Source organism: Canis aureus, chromosome X, assembly GCF_053574225.1.
Source record: "Canis aureus isolate CA01 chromosome X, VMU_Caureus_v.1.0, whole genome shotgun sequence".
Taxonomy (NCBI): domain Eukaryota; kingdom Metazoa; phylum Chordata; class Mammalia; order Carnivora; family Canidae; genus Canis; species Canis aureus.
In genome coordinates, this window is record NC_135649.1 from 42,608,620 (window position 1) to 42,628,822 (window position 20,203).

At 40.4% G+C, this 20,203-nt stretch overlaps 1 protein-coding gene and 1 non-coding gene across 8 annotated transcripts in view; one reads left to right on the forward strand and one right to left on the reverse strand.

Annotated features, from left to right (window-relative positions):
• The window catches only part of MID2 (midline 2), a 201,053-nt gene that overhangs the window by 33,763 nt on the left and 147,087 nt on the right, over positions 1-20,203 (reverse strand). The gene's annotated exons all lie outside the window — the stretch shown is intronic.
• On the forward strand, positions 13,389-13,495 carry LOC144309224 (U6 spliceosomal RNA). The gene has a single exon (XR_013375286.1). It is a non-coding gene; the product is annotated as a U6 spliceosomal RNA (small nuclear RNA).

A 20,203-nucleotide genomic window follows, 5' to 3' on the forward strand; every position in this document is an offset into this window, starting at 1 on the left:
AGTTTCTGGTGTCTGAGATTGAGTCCCAGCACGATTCTTCCAAGGCCTAAGCACTAGAGAGTACAGGTCTCCCTGTCGGGTCTCCAGGTCATTTTCTCTACCTTGTGCTCTTTTCTTCCTTCTCAAAGGCAGTGAGAATTTGACTGGCACATCTTTATCCAACTGCCTAGCCTACTGTTTCCCAAAGTTCCTTCCTACCTCCCAGGCCAAAGATTAAACCCATAGTTGGACCTGGTTTAATTCCCATCCTTCTCTGACACAGACACACACATCCCATTAGAAGGATTTTACTGTTGGTTACTACACAGAAATAGATACATGGGAGTTCACAAAAGCCACGTATTGCAAAGGCTGAAGAGGCCACCAAAGGTTATTTTGATAATTGTTTCCATTCTGTATTGAAGTGTAAATGGGCTAGCCCTTTTTACTGGAAGCTTCTTTTAGGGAGCTGATTTGATAGTTTCTTGGGAGATCTCCCATAGGTCTCCCTCCATAGGTCTTTTATTCTTGGGTTCAAAGTGCACCAGCCTTCCCTCCAACTTATCCCCATGAGAAACTCCCTCACTCCTCCCCTCTCCCCAGCTCAGCCACATCCATCAGCCCTTCAGAGCACTGAGGATTCCTGTTCAGGTGGGACCAACATGGATGAAGACATAGTGGATGAACTCTACAGCCAGAATCAAGTAAAATTCCTTTATGTGGTTAAGAAACAGGACACCTCGCTGGTGTCTTCATCTCTACAGTCAATGCCAGCTCTAGTTCATTCCGAGATCTTCTATCCAAAGAGATCTTCCACGACCACCACTACCTCCGACCCCTGGTGGATTGTGAAATGCCAACATCGAAGATCGTTTGGGGAAGTTTTTAGCAGCTTCAGTCAAGGGCCTACACTACATACCAGGCACCATGTAGGTTCCTGTGTGGGACAGAATGAGGAAAAAGACTCAGCTTCTGCCTTCGAGGCACTTCAAGTCTTAGTGGAGGAGAGGAGGGTGAATTCTGCTAATTACAATCAAAGGAAGAGCAAAACTAGCAATATAAACAGGACACAAAGCTCTGTGTGGGCATAGAGAAAACTAATTTTTCCTGTGGCAAAGGGCAATGGGGGGTTGGTTAGGGAAGGTTTTGTGTAGCTGCGCTGGTCTTCAAGGATGAGCTGGACTTGGGCACGCAGAAATGAGGTTTAAAGAGAAAGAATTCTTTTTTTTAAGATTTTATCTATTCATTCATGAGAGACACAGAGAGAGGCAGAGACATAGGCAGAGGGAGAAGCAGACTCTCCACGAGGAGCCTGATGAGGGACTCAACCCCAGGATCCCAGGATCACAACCCAAGCCAAAGGGGAATGCTCAACCACTGAGCCACGCAGGTGCCCCTAAAGAGAGAGAATTCTGAGAATGCTGTGAAGAGCATGAACAAAAGCAGAGCCAGGAGAGTTAGAGGATGTTTGGATAAAGCAGATCAGCCTGACAGGTGCAAGGGAGGGAAATACGGCTAGAAACGGAGATTGCAGGTCCATTCTGGAGGACAGAGAGCCACAGTATCATTTTGAGGCTTTGGTTGTACCTGGGTAAGAAAGATGTCAGGATCTTCAAACTACAGTAATGCCTTAACCATCATTGGTTAACACTCTTGTCCAAGAGCTAGGGGAATAGGAAAAGCCGGCAGGGTACTCAAAGAATTGGGAGGGCGTGACAAACTTCTCAACTCCCCATCATTGCTCCTGATGGAGAAGGTGACCACCAGCCCTGCCTTCTAAGACTCTCCAAACACCCAAGAAAACAGGCTCAGGTGGGCTGTATCAGCCTGCAAAGTCTCTTTCTGAGTGAAGGAGATGAGAAGCAAAAGTGGGAGGTAAACTGGACCTCGGGTGGATTTTCAATGGGTTGTTACGGACAGCCTTGTCACCTGGTGTTGCAAAGAATTCACTACTCTCTGAAAACGATGTGTTCAAGAGAATGTGATGTTCTCCCTGTTTCTACAAGCTCAGCTTTATTAGATTCCTTGATTTATTAGATTCCTTGATTACAGTTCATAAGGCTGTATTGTACACTTGAAAACTGCTAAGAGAATAGTAGATCCTACATGTTCTCACCACACTGACAAAAGGAGATAACTATGTGAGGTTGGTGAACATGTTAATTAACCTTACCGTGGTAACCATTCTGTAATACATGTGTATATCAAATCACCACATTATGTACTTTAAACTTACACCATGTTATATGGCGATTATTATCTCAACAATCCTAGGGGGAAAAAAGAAACCACAACGTTTATGAAAGCAGATGTAGTACCTACTATGGCGGCATCTAAGCTAAGGTATTAATTCAGATCACACTAGGGGGATATCAGACACACACACACACACGCACGCACCACCATCACCACCATCTCGGCCCTTTGTATGAGGAACGTTCAAATGTATAAAACAAAGAGGAAAATAAGACCATCTTTCTTTTTATTTTGTTTTCTAATGCAAAATAATGTAACATTTCAAAGACAGTTCTGCCAGCTTAACATTAAAAAGAACTAAATGAAGTAGGGCTGTTTTTCAAATGGATTTTATCTGTTTCTTTAGACTTGAGGGTAGAAGCAGTCACTTTTAAAGGTCTTGCGGGTATGCAAAATTATTAATAGGGTTTTTAGTCCCTTGGACTAGAATAACTACAGTTTAGGAGGAAAAAAAATTAAGGAGGCAGAGTTAAGCAATCTACTACCTCAGAACCTAAGTTAATTTTTTTGGCAGAGGAGTGGGTGAGGAGTTCTAGTGGTAGAGGCGGTGGAGGATGGGACTGTTGCAGTTTGAAGCCAGGTGGATGGGGAGGGGGCAGCCAGGCCATCTCCAGAAGTGACAGACACAGACATTCGGTTGACAGACGTGCTTCCTGCAATAGGCACTGTTCAAATTGCTTCATATATTTTAATTCATTTGCATATCTTATTAACCCTCTAAAGTTGGCACTATGAATATCATTGCCATTCTACAGAAGAATCTGAGAGACATAGAGGTTAGGTCACTTGCCCAAGATCAAATAACTAGTACCTGGCAGAACCAGGATTTGTAGCCAGGTAGTCTGGCTCTTGTCCATGATTTTAACCTGTGTGTGTGTGTGTGTGTGTGTGTGTGTGTGTGTAGGAGAGAGAGAGAGAGAAAGAGATAGAGAGAGAAGCAGAGAGACTGCTCATACACATGCTTCTTTTCCCCTCAGAATTGTCTCTCAAGATAATCAAACCCCTCAGACTTAACCGTTGCAAACATTTTGTGTAATTACCTCCTGACTTTTGAAAAAATATACAGTATAAATGCATATAATGTAACATTTAGAAAATACACAGAATGCACATACACATACATGGACACACACATATTCTGTTTATTTTACCCTGAGTTTAACTGATAAAAATATTGGCAAAAGAGGGAGAGGACAGTGTGCTCCACTTATAAGACTAAAGAGTGACCCTGTGCCATGTGGCAATTCTGTGTTAGTTTTAGAGTCCTTTCTTTTCAGGGATCAGACCTCCTTTGTAACATTAAGATTAGTTACTTTCATCCACATATTCTCTTTCCATGAAAGATAGCTAGAACATGCACAAAAAAAGTGGGAGAGATATAATCTAGGCTTGTAGCTAGTATTCTATGTGTATAGTTACAAATCCCAAATGAAATGGTAGAAACCTCCTTTCTCTCTCTTCAGAACCACAGAACTGGGCAGCCTGGGTGGCTCAGCGGTTTAGCACCACCTTCATCCCAGGATGTGATCCTGGAGACCCGGGATCGAGTCCCATGTCGGGCTCCCTGCATGGAGCCTGCTTCTCCCTCTGCCTGTGTCTCTGCCTCTATGTGTGTGTGTTTCTCTCATGAATAAATAAATAAAATCTTAAAAAAAAAAGAACCACAGAACTGTTAGATGTAGAAAAGACTAAATAGGGGCACCTGAGGTCACCTGGGTGGCTCAGTGGTTAAGCATCTGCCTTTGGCTCAGGTTGTGATCCCAGGGTCCTGGGGTCGAGTCCTGCATCAGGCTCCCCACAGGGAGCCTGCTTCTCCCTCTGCCTATATCTCTGCCTCTCTCTGTGCGTCTCTCATGAATAAATAATTAAAATCTTTTTAAAAAAAGGGCACCTTGGTGGCTCAGTTGGTTAAGTGCCTGACTCTTGATTTCAGCTCAGGTCACCATCTCAGGATTGTGAGATTGAGTGCCACACTGGGCTCTGTGTTGGGTGTGGAGATTGCTTAAGATTCTCTCCTCCCTTTGCCCCTCTACTCACGTGCTCTCTCTCTCTCTCAAAAAAAAAAAAAGATAAAGAAAAGAAAAGAAAGGACTAAAGAAATCATAAGTTCCTAACCTCTCACTTTACAGATAGAATTTCAGTCCTATAGAGATCGGCTTACCGAACATTATACCACTGATCAATGACAGAGCAAGGCTGAAGTCGTTTCTTTTGTGTTCTTTCCACTCTACTGCTCATTTTGTAAAGCACAGCACTTGCTTATAAACCCCTCTAAAAATATAATACTCTAGATTTCACCATAGAAATATGAATTTATGTATACACAAAAAAAGTACATGAATGTATATAACACTTTTATATGTTTTAGCCCAAAACTGGAAAAAGCTGAAATGCTCTTCAGTGGAGGCATGGATAAACAAATTGTGGAACATCAGGAATAAAAAAATTTTAAAAACTAGGACGCATGTGGGTGGCTTACTGGTTGAGCATCTGCCTTTGGCTCAGAGCGTGATCCCAGGGTCCTGGGATCAATTCTCACATCAGGTTCCCCGGAGGGAGCCTGCTTCTCTCTCTGCCTATGTCTCTGCCTTTCTCTGTGTGCCTCTCATGAATAAATAAATAAAATGTAAAAAAATTAAAAATTAAAAAAACTATTGATACACACCACAACATGAATGGATCTCAGGGGAATGATGATGAGCGACATAAGCAAATTATAATATGCTACATACTATATATTTCCATGTACATAACATTCCAGAAATTATACAATTATTATTTCTGAAGAACAGATCAGTGGTTGCCAGGGGGCATATGTGACTATACAGGTAGCAAAAACGAGGTTCTTTGGGGTGATGAAGCTATATTGTTCTAATTATGATGGCAATTACACAAATCTATATATGTGATAAAATTCATGGAATTACCAAAAGGTTGAGGGCATGTGAAAAATGGTGAAATTTGACTAAGGTCTGTAGTTTGCTTAACAGAATATTGTACCAGTGACAGTTTCCTGGTTGTGGTAGTTATGTGGTAATGTTAGATGTTAACATTGGGGAAGAGTAGGTGAATCATATGTGGGAACTCTGTGTTATTTAGCAACTTCTATGTCAAATTAAATTTATTTCAAAATTTAAAAGAAAGAAAACACTAGAAGTCCCAGAATGTTTTAGGCAGGTCTGGTGAACCAACATTTATATAGTTTTCTGAAGTTATAACTAATATATATTCAAGCCTTTGCTCAAGTGGCATCTTCTTTCACACCCTACTCTATATTCTAGTTTAATTTGTTCTAGTTTGATTGGGAAATAATTGACATACATCACTATAGACAGTTATGGCACACCAACATGATGTTTTGATTTACATATATTGTGAAATATATGTAATTACCCCAATAGGTTCAGCTAAGATCCATCTTCTCATTTAGATAGAGTAACAAGAAAAGAAAAAAAGGAAAAAGAAAACCTTTCTTCTTGTGATGAAAGCTCATAGGACTCTTTATTTTTTTATACATCAGACAGCAGTATTAGCTCTAGTCATTATGTTGTACATCACATCACATCCCTAGTACTTACTTACCTTATAACTGGAAGTTTGGACCTTTTGACCACCTTTCTCTAATTTCCCTTGCCCCCAGACCCTGCCTCTGGTAACCACATTTCTTATCTCTTTTTCTATGTGTTTAGGACTTTTTTAGATTCCATATAGAAGGGAGATCAGATAGTGTGTATTTTCCTCTGCCTAATTCACTTCCTGTAATGCATTCAAGGTCCATCTGTGTTTTAACGAATGTTAGGATTTCCTCGGGGTTTTTTAATGGCTGAATAATATTCTATTGTATTATATACCACAACTTCTTTATCCATTCATCCACTGATGGGCTCTTAGGTTGTTTCCATGTCTTGGCTACTGTAAATAATGCTGTTATGAACATGGGGGAGGGGGTGTAGATCTATTTTTGAGGTAGGGTTTTCATTCCTTTTGCATGTATTTCCAGAATATATCTGAATCACAATGGTAGTTATACTTTTAAATGTTTGAGGATCCTCCATACTGTTTTCCATAGTGGCAGCACCAATTTATAATCCCCCCAAGAGTGCACAGAGGGTTGCCATTTCTCCACATCCATGCCAACATTTGTCACCTCATCTTTTTGATGATGGTTATTCTAATAGTCATGAGGTAATATCTTATTGTGGGTTTTTAAATATTTTATTTATTTATTTGAGAAAGAGAGACAGAGATAGCAAGAAAGAACATGAGTGGGGAGGAGAAGAAGGAGAAGCTGAGCAGGAAGATAGATGCTGGGCTCAATCCCAGGACCCTGGGATCATGACCTGAGCCAAAGGCAGATGTTTAACTGACTGAGCCACTCAGGTGCCCCCCTCATTGTGGTTTTAATTTATATTTCCCTAGTGACTAGTAAAATGGTGTGTCTTTTCATGTAGAGGCTGCCCTTTTGTGTATTTGTGTATTTTCATTGGAAAAATGTCTATTCAGGTCCTTTATCTCTTTTGTAATTGGGTTATTTGGTTTTCTGCTATGGAGTTGGATGAGTTCTTTATGGATTTTGGTTATTTTTTTTAATAATAAATTTATTTTTTTATTGGTGTTCAATTTGCCAACATACAGAATAAGACCCAGTGTTCATCCCGTCAAGTGCCCCCCTCAGTGCCCGCTACCCATTCACCCCCACACCCCGCCCTCCGTCCCTTCCATCACCCCTCTTCCTTTCCCAGAGTTAGGAGTCTTTATGTTGTCTCCCTTTCTGATATTTCCTACCCATTTCTTCTCCCTTCCCTTCTATTCCCTTTCACTATTATTTATATTCTCCAAATGAATGAGACCATATAATGTTTGTTCTTCTCCGACTGACTTATTTCACTCAGCATAATACCCTCCAGTTCCATCCACGTTGAAGAGAATGGTGGGTATTTGTCATTTCTAATGGCTGAGTAATATTCCATTGTATACATAAACCACATCTTCTTTATCCATTCATCTTTCGATGGACACCGAAGCTCCTTCCACAGTTTGGCTATTGTGGACATTGCTGCTAGAAACATCGGGGTGCAGGTGTCTTGGCGTTTCATTGCATCTGTATCTTTGGGGTAAATCCCCAACAGTGCAATTGCTGGGTCGTAGGGCAGGTCTATTTTTAACTCTTTGAGGAACCTCCACACAGTTTTCCAGAGTGGCTGCACCAGTTCACATTCTCACCAACAGTGCAAGAGGGTTCCCTTTTCTCTGCATCCTCTCCAACATGTGTGGTTTCCTGCCTTGTTAATTTTCCCCATTCTCACTGGTGTGAGGTGGTATCTCATTGTGGTTTTGATTTGTATTTCCCTGATGGCAAGTGATGCAGAGCATTTTCTCATATGCATGTTGGCCATGTCTATGTCATCCTCTGTGAGATTTCTGTTCATGTCTTTTGCCCATTTCATGATTGGATTGTTTGTTTCTTTGGTGTTGAGTTTAATAAGTTCTTTATAGATCTTGGAAACTAGCCCTTTATCTGATATGTCATTTGCAAATATCTTCTCCCATCCTGCAGGTTGTCTTTTAGTTTTGTTGACTGTATCCTTTGCTGTGCAAAAGCTTCTTATCTTGATGAAGTCCCAATAGTTCATTTTTGCTTTTGTTTCTTTTGCCTTCGTGGATGCATCTTGCAAGAAGTTAGTGTGGCCGAGTTCAAAAAGGGTGTTGCCTGTGTTCTCCTCTAGGATTTTGATGGATTCTTGTCTCACATTTAGATCTTTCATCCATTTTGAGTTTATTTTTGTGTATGGTGAGAGTGGTCTAGTTTCATTCTTCTGCATGTGGATATCCAATTTTTCCAGCACCATTTATTGAAGAGACTGTCTTTTTTTCCAGTGAATAGTCTTTCCTGTTTTGTTGAATATTATTTGACCATAAAGTTGAGGGTCCACTTCTGGATTCTCTATTCTGTTCCATTGATCTATGTGTCTGTTTTTGTGCCTCATGACCACAGCTTTGTAGTATAACCTGAAATCTGGCATTGTGATGCCCCTAGCTATGGTTTTCTTTTTTAAAATTCCCCTGGCTATTCCAGGTCTTTTCTGATTCCACCCAAATACGTCCATTTCTTCTAGATTGCCTAATTTATTGGCGTATAGCTGTTCATAATATGTTTTTAAAATCGTTTGTATTTCCTTGGTGTTGGTAGTGATCTCTCCTTTCTCATTCATGATTTTATTAATTTGAGTCTTCTCTCTCTTGTTTTTAATAAGGCTGGCTAATGGTTTATCTATCTTATTAATTCTTTCAAAGAACCAACTCCTGGTTCTGTTGATCTGTTCCACAGTTCTTCTGTTCTTGAGTTCTGCTCGAATCTTTATTAACTCCCTTCTTATGCTGGGTGTAGGATCTATTTGCTGTTTTTTCTCTAGCTCCTTTAGGTGTAAGGTTAGCTTTTGTATTTGAGTTCTTTCCAGTTTTTGAATGGATGCTTGTATTGCAATGTATTTCCCCCTCAGGACTGCTTTTGCTGCATCCCAAAGATTTTGAATGGTTGTATCTTCATTCTCATTAGTTTCCATGAATCTTTTTAATTCTTCCTTAATTTCCTGGTTGACCCTTTCATCTTTTAGCAGGATGGTCCTTAACCTCCACGTGTTTGAGGTCCTTCCAAACTTCTGGTTGTGATTTAGTTCTAATTTCAAGGCATTATGGTCTGAGAATATGCAGGGGACGATCCCAATCTTTTGGTATCGGTTCAGACCCGATTTGTGACCCATTATGTGGTCTATTCTGGAGAAAGTTCCATGTGCACTTGAGAAGAATGTGTATTCAGTTGAGTTTGGATGTAAAGTTCTGTAGATATCTGTGAAATCCATCTGGTCCAGTGTATCATTTAAAGCTCTCGTTTCTTTGGAGATGTTGTGTTTAGAAGACCTATCGAGTGTAGAAAGCGCTAGATTGAAGTCACCAAGTATAAGTGTATTATTATCTAAGTATTTCTTCACTTTGGTTATTGATCGATATATTTGGTAGCTCCTACATTCGGAGCATATATATTGAGGATTGTTAAGTCCTCTTGTTGGACAGATACTTTTAGTATGATATAGTGTCCCTCTTCATCTCTCACTACAGTCTTCGAGGTAAATTTTAGTTTATCTGATATAAGGATGGCTACCCCTGCTTTCTTTTGAGGACCATTTGAATGGTAAATGGTTCTCCAACCTTTTATTTTCAAGCTGTAGGTGTCCTTCTCTCTAAAATGAGTCTCTTGTAGACAGCAAATAGATGGGTCCTGCTTTTTTATCCAGTTTGAAACCCTGAGCCTTTTGATGGGGTCATTAAGCCCGTTCACATTCAGAGTCACTATTGAAAGATATGAGTTTAGTGTCATTATGATATCTATTCAGTCCTTGTTTTTGTGGATTGTTCCACTGGACTTCTTCTTAAAGGGGAATTCTAAGTGTCCCCCTTAAAATTTCTTGCAGAGCTGGTTTGGAGGTCACATATTCTTTCAGTTCCTGTCTGTCTTGGAAGCTCTTTATCTCTCCTTCCATTCTGAATGAGAGCCTTGCTGGATAAGGTATTCTTGGTTGCATGTTTTTCTCATTTAGGACCCTGAATATATCCTGCCAGCCCTTTCTGGCCTGCCAGGTCTCTGTGGAGAGGTCTGCTATTACCCTAATACTCCCCCCCATAAAAGTCTGGATTTCTTGTCTCTTGCTGCTTTAAGGATCTTCTCTTTATCTTTGGAATTTGCAAGCTTCACTATTAAATGTCGAGGTGTTGAACGGTTTTTCTTGATTTTAGGGGGGGGATCTCTCTATTTCCTGGATCTGAATGCCTGTTTCCCTTCCCAGATTGGGAAAATTTTCAGCTATGATTTGTTCAAATACATACTCTGGACCTCTGTCCCTTTCGGCGCCCTTGGGAACCCCAATTAAACGTACGTTTTTCTTCCTCAGGCTGCCATTTATTTCCCTTAATCAATCCTCATGGTCTTTTAATTGTTTGTCGCTTTTTTCCTCAGTTTCCCTCTTTGCCATCAACTTGTCTTCTATGTCACTCACTTGTTCTTCTACCTCGTTAACCCTCGTCGTTAGGACTTCTAGTTTGGATTGCATCTCATTCAATTGATTTTTAATTTCTGCCTGATTAGCTCTAAATTCTGCAGTCATGAGGTCTCTTGAGTCCTTTATGCTTTTTTCTAGAGCCACTAGTAGCTTTATAATAGTGTTTCTGAATTGGCTTTCTGACATTGAATTGTAATCCAGATTTTGTAACTCTGTGTGAGAGAGAACTGTTTCTGATTCTTTCTTTTGAGGTGAGGTTTTCCTTCTAGTCATTTTGCTCAGTGCAGAGTGGCCAAAAACAAGTTGTATTGGGAAAAGGAGAAAAAGAGAGGAGAGAAAGAAGGAAAGAAAAGAGAAAAAGAAAAAAGAAAAAAGGGAGAAAAACAGAAAAAAAAGAGAAGAAAAATAAAGGAAAAAAAGGGTGGGGGAAGCAAACAGAAATCAAAAAGCAAAAAAAAAAAAAAAAACAAGAAACAAAAAACAAAACAAAACACGGGGGAGTATCTTCTGATTCTGTATACTTTAAGTCCCTTGAATTCCCCTGGAACTTGTCCATCTAGCTGGTCTTCTGGGGGGAGGGGCCTGTTGTGCTGATTTTCAGGTGTTAGCACTTGGGGGAGCTGCTCTGCCCCCTGCCTGGTGCAGGGCTCAGTGGGGGTTGTTTACCCTGTGAGGCCCCAGGAGGAACAACCCCAGTGGCGGCGGCCAGCTCTGAGCCCTGGATTCAGCTCCCGCAATAGCTACAGAGCTCTCTGTCTGCAGGGGCCTGGATGCTCCGGAGTGGGGCCGCTGATCTGCTCAGCTCGGGGCAGAAGCGTCCTCGCTGTCCTGTGCCCTCCCGGCCTCTGCCTGTCCCGGGGGGAGGTCGGATCCTGGGCTGTGTCCCCCGCGCCCTGTGCTCCCGGGCCTGCGCTGATGGATTCACGCTCCCAGCCGGGCAGCCCCCTCTCCGCGGAGCCGCAGCCCGAGCCCCTCCGAGCTGCTGCCGGGTCCAGCCTTGTGCGCTGCAGCCCTTTAGGGAGCTCGGCGCACTCTCCCGGGGCGCAGGTGTCTGTTAGTGTCCCTGGGAGCCTGAGGGCATCCCCGCCCCTCCTGGGGTCCTGCTCTAACTCCCTGCGAGTGCCTTTCCCCCCGGGGAAGATTGGTGAAGCTCCTGCTTCTCCGGGAGGGAGCTTTCATTTCCTGGGGGCACTCGCCCCGGCCTTAGCTTGGCTCCTCGTGGGGGCCCCTCCCCCTTGGAGGCCTTTTGTTTCTTTTTTTCTTTTTTCCCTATTTTCCTACCTTGATAGAAGCGTGATCTCTTCTCACTGTAGCATTACAGCTGTTCTCTCTTTAAATCTCAGGCCGAATTTGTAGATTTTCAGGATGATTTGAGGGTTATCTAGGTAATTTGGTGGGGACAGGTGACTTGGGGACCCTACTCTTCTGCCATCTTGCCCCTCCCTTCTGTATTTTGGTTATTAACCTCTTATCAGATACACGTTTTGCAAATACTTTATCCCACTCAGTATGTTGTTTTTCACTTTGTTCATGGCTTATTTTGTTATGTAGAACTTTTTACTTTGATGCAATCCCACTTGTTTTATATTTTGTTGCTTGTACTTTAGATGTCATATCCAAAAAAAATAAAGTCATAAGTATACATATCAAGGAGCTTCATTCCTGTGTTTTCTTCTAGGAGTTTCCTGCTTTCAGATCTTACATTTAAGTCTTTAATCTATTTGGGGTTAATTTTTTTAGAAAGGGAGATAGAGGGGAGAGGGGCAGAAGAGGGAGAGAAAGAATCTTAAACAGGCTCCATGTCCACCCAGTGGGAAGCCCAACACAAGCTCAAGCTCACAGCCCTGAGATCATGACCTGAGCTGAAATCAAGAGTTGTATACTGGGATCCCTGGGTGGCGCAGTGGTTTGGCGCCTGCCTTTGGCCCAGGGTGCGATCCTGGAGACCCGGGATTGAATCCCACATCGGGCTCCTGGTGCATGGAGCCTGCTTTCTCCCTCTGCCTGTGTCTCTGCCTCTCTCTCTCTCTGTGTGACTATCATAAAAAAAAGACCATTAAAAAAAAAGAGTTGTATACTTAACTAACTGAGCCACCTAGGTGCCCCTATTCAGTTAATTTTTGAGTAGCATAATACTCTTCTACATATGAATATCCATTTATCTCAGCACCATTTATTGAAAACACTATCTTCTCCATTGTGTATTTTTGGCTCTCTGTCAAGTTTTAGTTTACTATATATGCTTGGGTTTATATCTCTCAAGTCTGTTTCATTGGTCTATTTGTTTTTATGCGAGTGCCATGCTGTTTTTGATGACTATGACTTTATAGTCTAGCTTCAAATCAGGACATGTGATGCCTCCTAGTTTCTTCTTCTTTCTTAGACTTTCTTTTTTTAAAAGATTTTATTTATTTATTCATGAGAGACAGAGAGAGAGGTGCAGAGACATAGGCAGAGGGAGAAGCAGGCTCCATGCCAGAGGTCTGATGCGGAACTTGAACCTGGGGCTCTAGGATCATGCCCTGAGCTAAAGGCAGATGCTCAACCGCTGGCCCACCCAGGCATCCCTTTACTTAGAATTTCTTTGGCTACTTGGGGTCTCTTGTCATTCCATATAAATTTTAGGAGTTTTTTTCTACTTTGGTAAATAATGTCACTGGAATCTTGGTAGAAACTGCATTGAATTTATAGATGGCTTTTGGTAGTACTTACATTTTAACAATATTAATTCTTCCAATCCATGAAAATGGGACACTTTTTAAATTTATTTGTTTCTTCTATTTCTTTCATCAATGTCTTATAGTTTTCAGAGTAGAAATCTTTTTCCTTAAATTTATTCATAAGTATTATTATTATTTTTTAAAGATTTTATTTATTTATTGAGACAACAGAGAGAGAGAGAGGCAGAAACACAGGCAGAGGGAGAAGCAGGCTCCACGCTGGGAGCCCGAAGTGGGCCTCAATCCTGGGTCTCCAGGATCACACCCCTGGCTGCAGGTGGTGCTAAACCACTGCGCCACCGGGGCTGCCCAATAAGTATTATTTTTGATGCTATTATAAATGGCATCAATTTATTTCTCTTTTAGAAAATTCATTGTTGTGCTCACTTCGGCAGCACATATACTAAAATTGGAATGATACAGAGAAGATTAGCATGGCCCTTGTGCAAGGATGACACGCAAATTCGTGAAGTGTTCCATATTTTTTAAAAAAGAAAGAAAAATCATTGTTAATGTATAGAAATACTAATATTCATGTTAATTTTATATCCTGCAACTTTACTGAATTTATTAATTAGATCTAACAGTTTTTTGGTTAAGACTTAGGATTTTCTATACATAAACTCATGTCATCTGCAAATACAGACAATTTTGCTTCCTTTCCAATTCTGATACCTTTTCTGTTTCTTGCCTGATTGCTCTAGCTAGGACTTCTAGTACTATGTTGCATAGGCGTGCTGAGAGTGGCACCCTTGTCTTGGTCCTGATCTTAAAGGAAAAGCTTTCAAATATTCATCACTGGATATGATGTTAGCTGTGGTCTTGTCATATATACCCTTTATTATGTTGAGATATGTTCCTTCTATGCCTCATTTGTTAAGAATTTTTTTATCATGAATGGATGTTGAATTTTGTCAAATGCTTTTTCTGCATATATTGAGATGATCGTGTAATTCTTTTCTTTTCTTTCATTCTATTAATGTGATATATCACACAGACTGATTTGCAAATGTTGAACTATCCTTATATCCCAGGGGTAAATCCCACTTGATCATGGTGCATGATCATTTTAATGTGCTCTTGAGTTTGGTTTGCTAGTACTTTATTGGGAATTTTTACATCTATATTCATCAGAGATATTGACCTGTAGTTTTCTTTTCTAGTTTTGGTATAAGGATAATACTGGCCTTATAAAATGAGTTTGGAGGTGTTCCCTCCTCTTGAAATTTTTACAATAGTTTGAGAATAAGCATTAACTCTTCTTTATTTTTTTTTTAATTTTTATTTATTTATGATAGTCACACACACACAGAGAGAGAGAGAGAGAGAGAGGCAGAGACACAGGCAGAGGGAGAAGCAGGCTCCATGCACCGGGAGCCCGACGTGGGATTCGATCCCGGGTCTCCAGGATCGCGCCCTGGGCCAAAGGCAGGCGCCAAACCGCTGTGCCACCCAGCGATCCCCTAACTCTTCTTTAAATATTTAGTAAAATTCACCAGTAAAGCCATTTGGTCCTGAGGGTTTTTTTGTGTGTGTTAGGAGATTTTAAATTATTTATTCAATTGCCTTACTAGTAACTGGTCTATTCAGATTTCTTCCTGATTGAGTCTTGGTAAATTGTATGGTTCCAAAGTTTTCTTCATCTCTTCTAGGTTGTCCAGTTTGTTGACATATAGTTGTTCACAGTAGGCTCTTAGGATCCTTCAAATTCCTGTTGTAATGTCTTCTTTTTCATTTGTAATTTTGTTGATTTGGGTCCTTTCTCTTTTTTCCTTGGTTACTCTAGCTAAAGATTTGTAAATTTGTTTATCCTTTCAAAGAACAAATGCTTAGTTTGGTTGATATTTTCTATTAACATTAAGACAATGTTCTATTGTCTTTCTGTTCTCCATTTCATTGATTTCTGCCCCAGTCTTTATTATTTCCTTTCTTCTGCTAACTTTGGGCTTGGATTGTTCTATTTTTTTCATTGTTAAAAAAGAACATTGTTCGTTCTTTAAGGTGTAGAGTCAGATACTTTATTTGGAATCTTTCTTGCTTCTTAAATGTAGACATGTAGTGCTATGAACTTCCCTCTTAGAACTGTTGTTATTGCATCCTATACATTTTGGTGTGTTTTATTTCCATTTTTGTTTGTCTCAAGGAACTTTTTATTTCCCCCTTTAATTTCTTCTTTGATCCATTGGTTGTTCAGGAGAGCATTGTTTAATTTCCATGTGCTTATGAATTTTCCAGTTTCCCTCTTTTTGTTGATTTTTAGCTTCATGTCATCATGGTTAGAGAAGATACCTGGTATGGTTTCAATCTTCTTGAATTTTCTAAGACTTGTTTTGTGGGCTAACATATGGCCTAGGTAAAAAATGTTCCATGTGCACTTGAGAAGAATGTATATTCTGTTGCTGTGGATAGAATGTTCTGTATATGTCTATCAGGCCCATTTGTTCTATAATGTTGTTCAAATCTGCTGTTTCTTTATTGATTCTCTGTCTAAATGATCTATCCATTGTTAAAAGTATTAGAGTTCCCAGCTATTATTGTATTACTATTCATTTCTCCTTTTAGCTCTGTTAGTTTTTGCTTTATATATTTATGCTCCAATGCTGGGCACATAAACATTTACAAATGTTATATCTTCTTGATATGTTGATCCCTTTATGTTTATATAATGACCTTCTTTGTCTCTTTCTACCATTTTTATTTTTTTATTTTTTTAAAGATTTTTATTTATTTATTCATGAGAATGCACAAAGGAGAGAGAGAGAGGCAGAGACGCAGGCAGAGGGAGAAGCAGGCTCCATGCACTGGGAGCCTGACGTGGGACTCGATCCCGGGTCTCCAGGATCGCGCCCTGGGCCAAAGGCAGGCGTCAAACCGCTGCGCCACCCAGGGATCCCCTACCATTTTTAAAGTCTATATTGTCTGATATAATTACAGCTGCATTTACCTTTTTTTTTTTTTTTTTGAGATGTCTTTTTCCATCCCTTCACTCTCAGTCTATGTGTCTTTAAGGCTAAAGTGAGTCTCTTATAGACATCATGTTTTTTAATTTTTTTTTATCCATTCAGACGATTTTTGTCTTTTAACTGAATAATTTAATCCATTTATATTTCAATTAATTATTGATAGGCAAGGACTTACTATTGCCATTTTTAAAAAATATTTTCTGGTTGTTTCACAGAGCCCCTTTTCTTTGTTTCTTATTCTGCTGTCTTTTTGTGTGTTTTGATGTCTTTTGGTATTAAAATGCTTTGACTTCTTTATAGTGTTCTTCTGTGTAATTACTACAGGGTTTTTTCCCTTGTGGTTAACATGAGGCAAATATAAAATATATTAAATTTATAATACTTTATCTTAAACTGATAAAATCTTAACTTGAATAAAATTTGTAAACTTTACACTTTTACTTCTCCCCTCACATTTTCGGTTACTATTGTTACAATTTACATGTTTTTAATATTATATAACTAATAACAGATTATTATAGTTATGGTTATTCTTACTGTGTTCTTTTTTAACTTTTAAACTAGGGTTATAAGTATTATTACACACCACTATTATGTAAGTATTGTACATATGTAAGTATGTAGGTCTTATGTAAGTATCATTATACACCACTATTTTATACCACAATTACACATGACTATTACCTATTACCATATTACAGATTCTAAATATGATGATATATCTACCATTAACAGTGAGATTTATGCTAACTTTTTATGTTTTTATGATGTTAGCATAGTTTTACTTCTAGTCAAATAACTCCCGTTAGCATTTCCTGTAAAGGTCTGATGGTAATGAACTCCCTCACTTTTGTTTGTTTCAGAAAAATCTTTATCCCTTCTTTGTTTCTGAAGAACAGATTTGCTGGGAATGGGATTCTTGGTTGAGAGTTGTTTTTTAAATTTTATTTATTTATTCATGAGAGACACAGAAAGAGAGAGGCAGAGAAATAGGCAGAGGGAGAAGCAGGCTCCCTGTGGGGAGCCCAATGTGGGACTCGATCCCAGGACCCCAGGATCACAACCTGAGCCAAAGGCAGACACTCAGCCACTGAGCCACCCAGGTACCCCTGAGAGTTATTTTTTCCAATATTTTGAATATGTCATTCCATTCTCCTCTGGCCTGAAAAGTTTCTGTTGAGAAATACACCAATCTTACTCAGGTTCCCTTGTACATAGTGTCTCTTTTTTCTCTCATTGCTTTTAAAATTCTTTCTTTTGACTTTTGACAATTTAATCATTTGTCTTATTGTAATCCTATTTGTATTCAACCTATTTTGGATCTTTTGGAACTCATAGATCTGGATGTCCATTTCTCTCCCCCGGTTTGGGACATTTTCAACCATTATCACTTTAAATCTACTTTCTTCCTTTTCTCCTTCTGGAATTCCCATATTGTGAATGTTGTTTCTTTTCATATTGTCCCATAATTCACCATAATGTGACTATTGTTTCTTTACATTTTGTCCCATAATTCCCAAAGACTTTCCTCACTTTTTCATGCTTTTTTTCCCCTCTGCTCTGACTGGGTAATTTACAATGTCCCATCCTCCACATCACTGATTCTTTCTTCTACATAGTCAAGCCTACTTTTAAAACTCTCTATTATTTTTTTAAAGATTTTATTTATCTATTTGACAGAGAGAGCACAAGCAGGGAGAGTGGCAGGCAGAGGGAGAGGGAAAATCAGAGTCCCCATAGAGCATTATGCCTGATGCTGGGCTCCATCCCAGGACCCCAGGATCATGACTTGAGCCAAAGGCAGACAACCAATTGAGCCACCAAGGCGCTCTTCTCTATTGGATTCTTAAGTTCAGTTATGGTATTTTTCAACTCTAACATTTCTGTTTGTCTTTTTTTTGATGGTTGCTATTTCTTCAACAAAATTCTCATTTTGTTCATGCACTGTTATCCTAATTTCACTTAGTTGTCTGTGTTTCCTTGTAGTTGTTCACTAAACTTCCTTAATAGGATTATTCCAAATGCATTGTCTGACAGTTCTTGGATCTTCACTTTTAGGGTCAGTAATTAGTGCTTTATTAGTTTCCTTTGGTAGTATCATGTTTCCCTACTTTTTAATGATCCTTGATTCTTTACATTTATATCTGTACATTTAAGTAATTGAGCTCCTCTTCCAAATTTCACAGATTTGCTTTGGCAGAGATAGTTCTTCACTAGTCAGCTCAGTTTGGGTTTTCTGAGCATCTGCTGGCAATGTCCTTGGACAGAGGGGATTACTGTTATGGTCTATTTTTGGATGAAGCAATAGTTGGGGCTCTGAGGACAGGAATGGAGGGTTTGCCACTGGCTGGGAACAGTTGGATAGAACTGCTAGCTTGGTTCCCTACCCAAGTGAGGCTGAGGGATAGGCTCCACTGTTGCCTTGATTATCTGGTCAGAATTACTAGATGGCTGGGTCTGGGCATTATTCACTAATGGCTAGTGAATATCAATTAGCTTTCTTGCCTTGACAAGGAAGCAGGTCAGGGCCCAGGGTCTGCACAGCTTATTGTTGGGGGGACAGAATCAGGCCTGAACGTGCACTGGATTCACTTGTCAGGTGAGGCCCCTGGTTTTGCTCTGCAGAAGAGGGAACCAACCAGCTGTGCTCTCTATTTAAGTGCCACTACACTCAGGGCTGTTGAATGGACTATACAGCTTCCCATGTCCTCTGATCAGGTTCCCTGGTCAGACAATCTGAAGGTTTTATTCAATGATGAGCAGAGCTATGAATTAGATTCCCTCACTGGGCACAGCAGGAGAAGCAGTTCTAAAGCCAGTAAAGCTCTTTGTTGTCTTAACTCAAGCCAACCCACACCCCAAGTTCTCTGACTAAATAGGGCCACTGGCTTTATTCTGGAAATGACCAGTTCTGCCCACTTGCCTTTCAGCTTGAGTGCCACTGGATTACACAGCTTTCAGGTATTGTGTCCAGCCCTTCTGGTTAGAAAGAGCCAGAAGACACTCTTCATGGTGGGTGGAGCTGTCTCAGCTCCCTTGCCTGGGAAAGAGTGGGAGAGGCTGCTCCAGGTCACTCTCAATTTCCCAGTCTCTCCAGTTGAGATGAGCCAGGAGTTACCCTCAGCCTTAGCTATGAATTAACCCCTCTGCCTATATATATATACAGAATATCTCGTGTCCAGGACTAGCTTGGCCCTCGGGGTGATCAGCTCTGCCTGCTGGCCTCTCTGTTCAATTGTAACTGGGCTTCACTGCTTCCAGGCATTGTCACCAGCCCTTCTGGCCAGATGGGGCTGGAAAACACTCTCCACAGCATGTGGGACTGGGTTTCAGCTCCTTGTTTGGGCCTGGACAAACGGGGCTCTAGGGCTGGCAAAACTCCTTATTTAAGGATCCAAACCTAGATCTGCACCCCACAAAGTGCTTTAGAGTGTCCTCCAAACTTGATTCTGTGGATAAGCAAAGCTGATGTTGGGATTACTATCTGAGCCAAGATCCATATATGCTAGTTGTTGCATGTATGGATCACAGTCAGAGGGTTGAGCCTCAAAGATACCCTTACAATCCCCATGGTATAAGATCAGAATGGGGGCTCTCACAATGTGACTCGCAATGTCAGGGGGAGATGGGTGTCCCCACTGGGTTCTCTTTTCCCACTGGAGGAACTAGAGGCTCAGGGAAGACCTCTCTGCATGGTGCTGCACTAGACAGAAGGAGAAGCAACATGGTCAACATGTTGCCACTTCTCACCCTTCTAATGCAGTCTGTCTGGGTCTCTGTGGAGCAAAAGGGTGCTTCAGCTTCACCCCCCATATTCTGGGATTCTCTAGTGGGGTCTTGTTCGTTGTTCTTCTGTGAGGGGAAGCAAAGTCAGGAGCAACCTAGGTTGCCATTTTAGTGATGTCACCCTCCCCTAGTTTATTTTTATCCCTAGCACATATAACCCCTAATAAAAATATATTTGCTATTATGTATCTCCACCAACCAGAACGTAAGCTTAAGGTTAAGTACTTTGTTTCATTCACTACTCTATCCCCAGCACCTAGAATAGTGCATGGCACACTCCAGGTACTCATCGAATGTTTGTTGAATGAGTGAATATGGGTGTGTGGGCCCTGAAATAAAGATATAATGAAATACTGTACAGCAGGTTATACTTCTTCATTGCATGAAACAAATTTCCATTACACTTTCTTTTTACACAATTACTCAAAATGGTAATTTTTTCTGT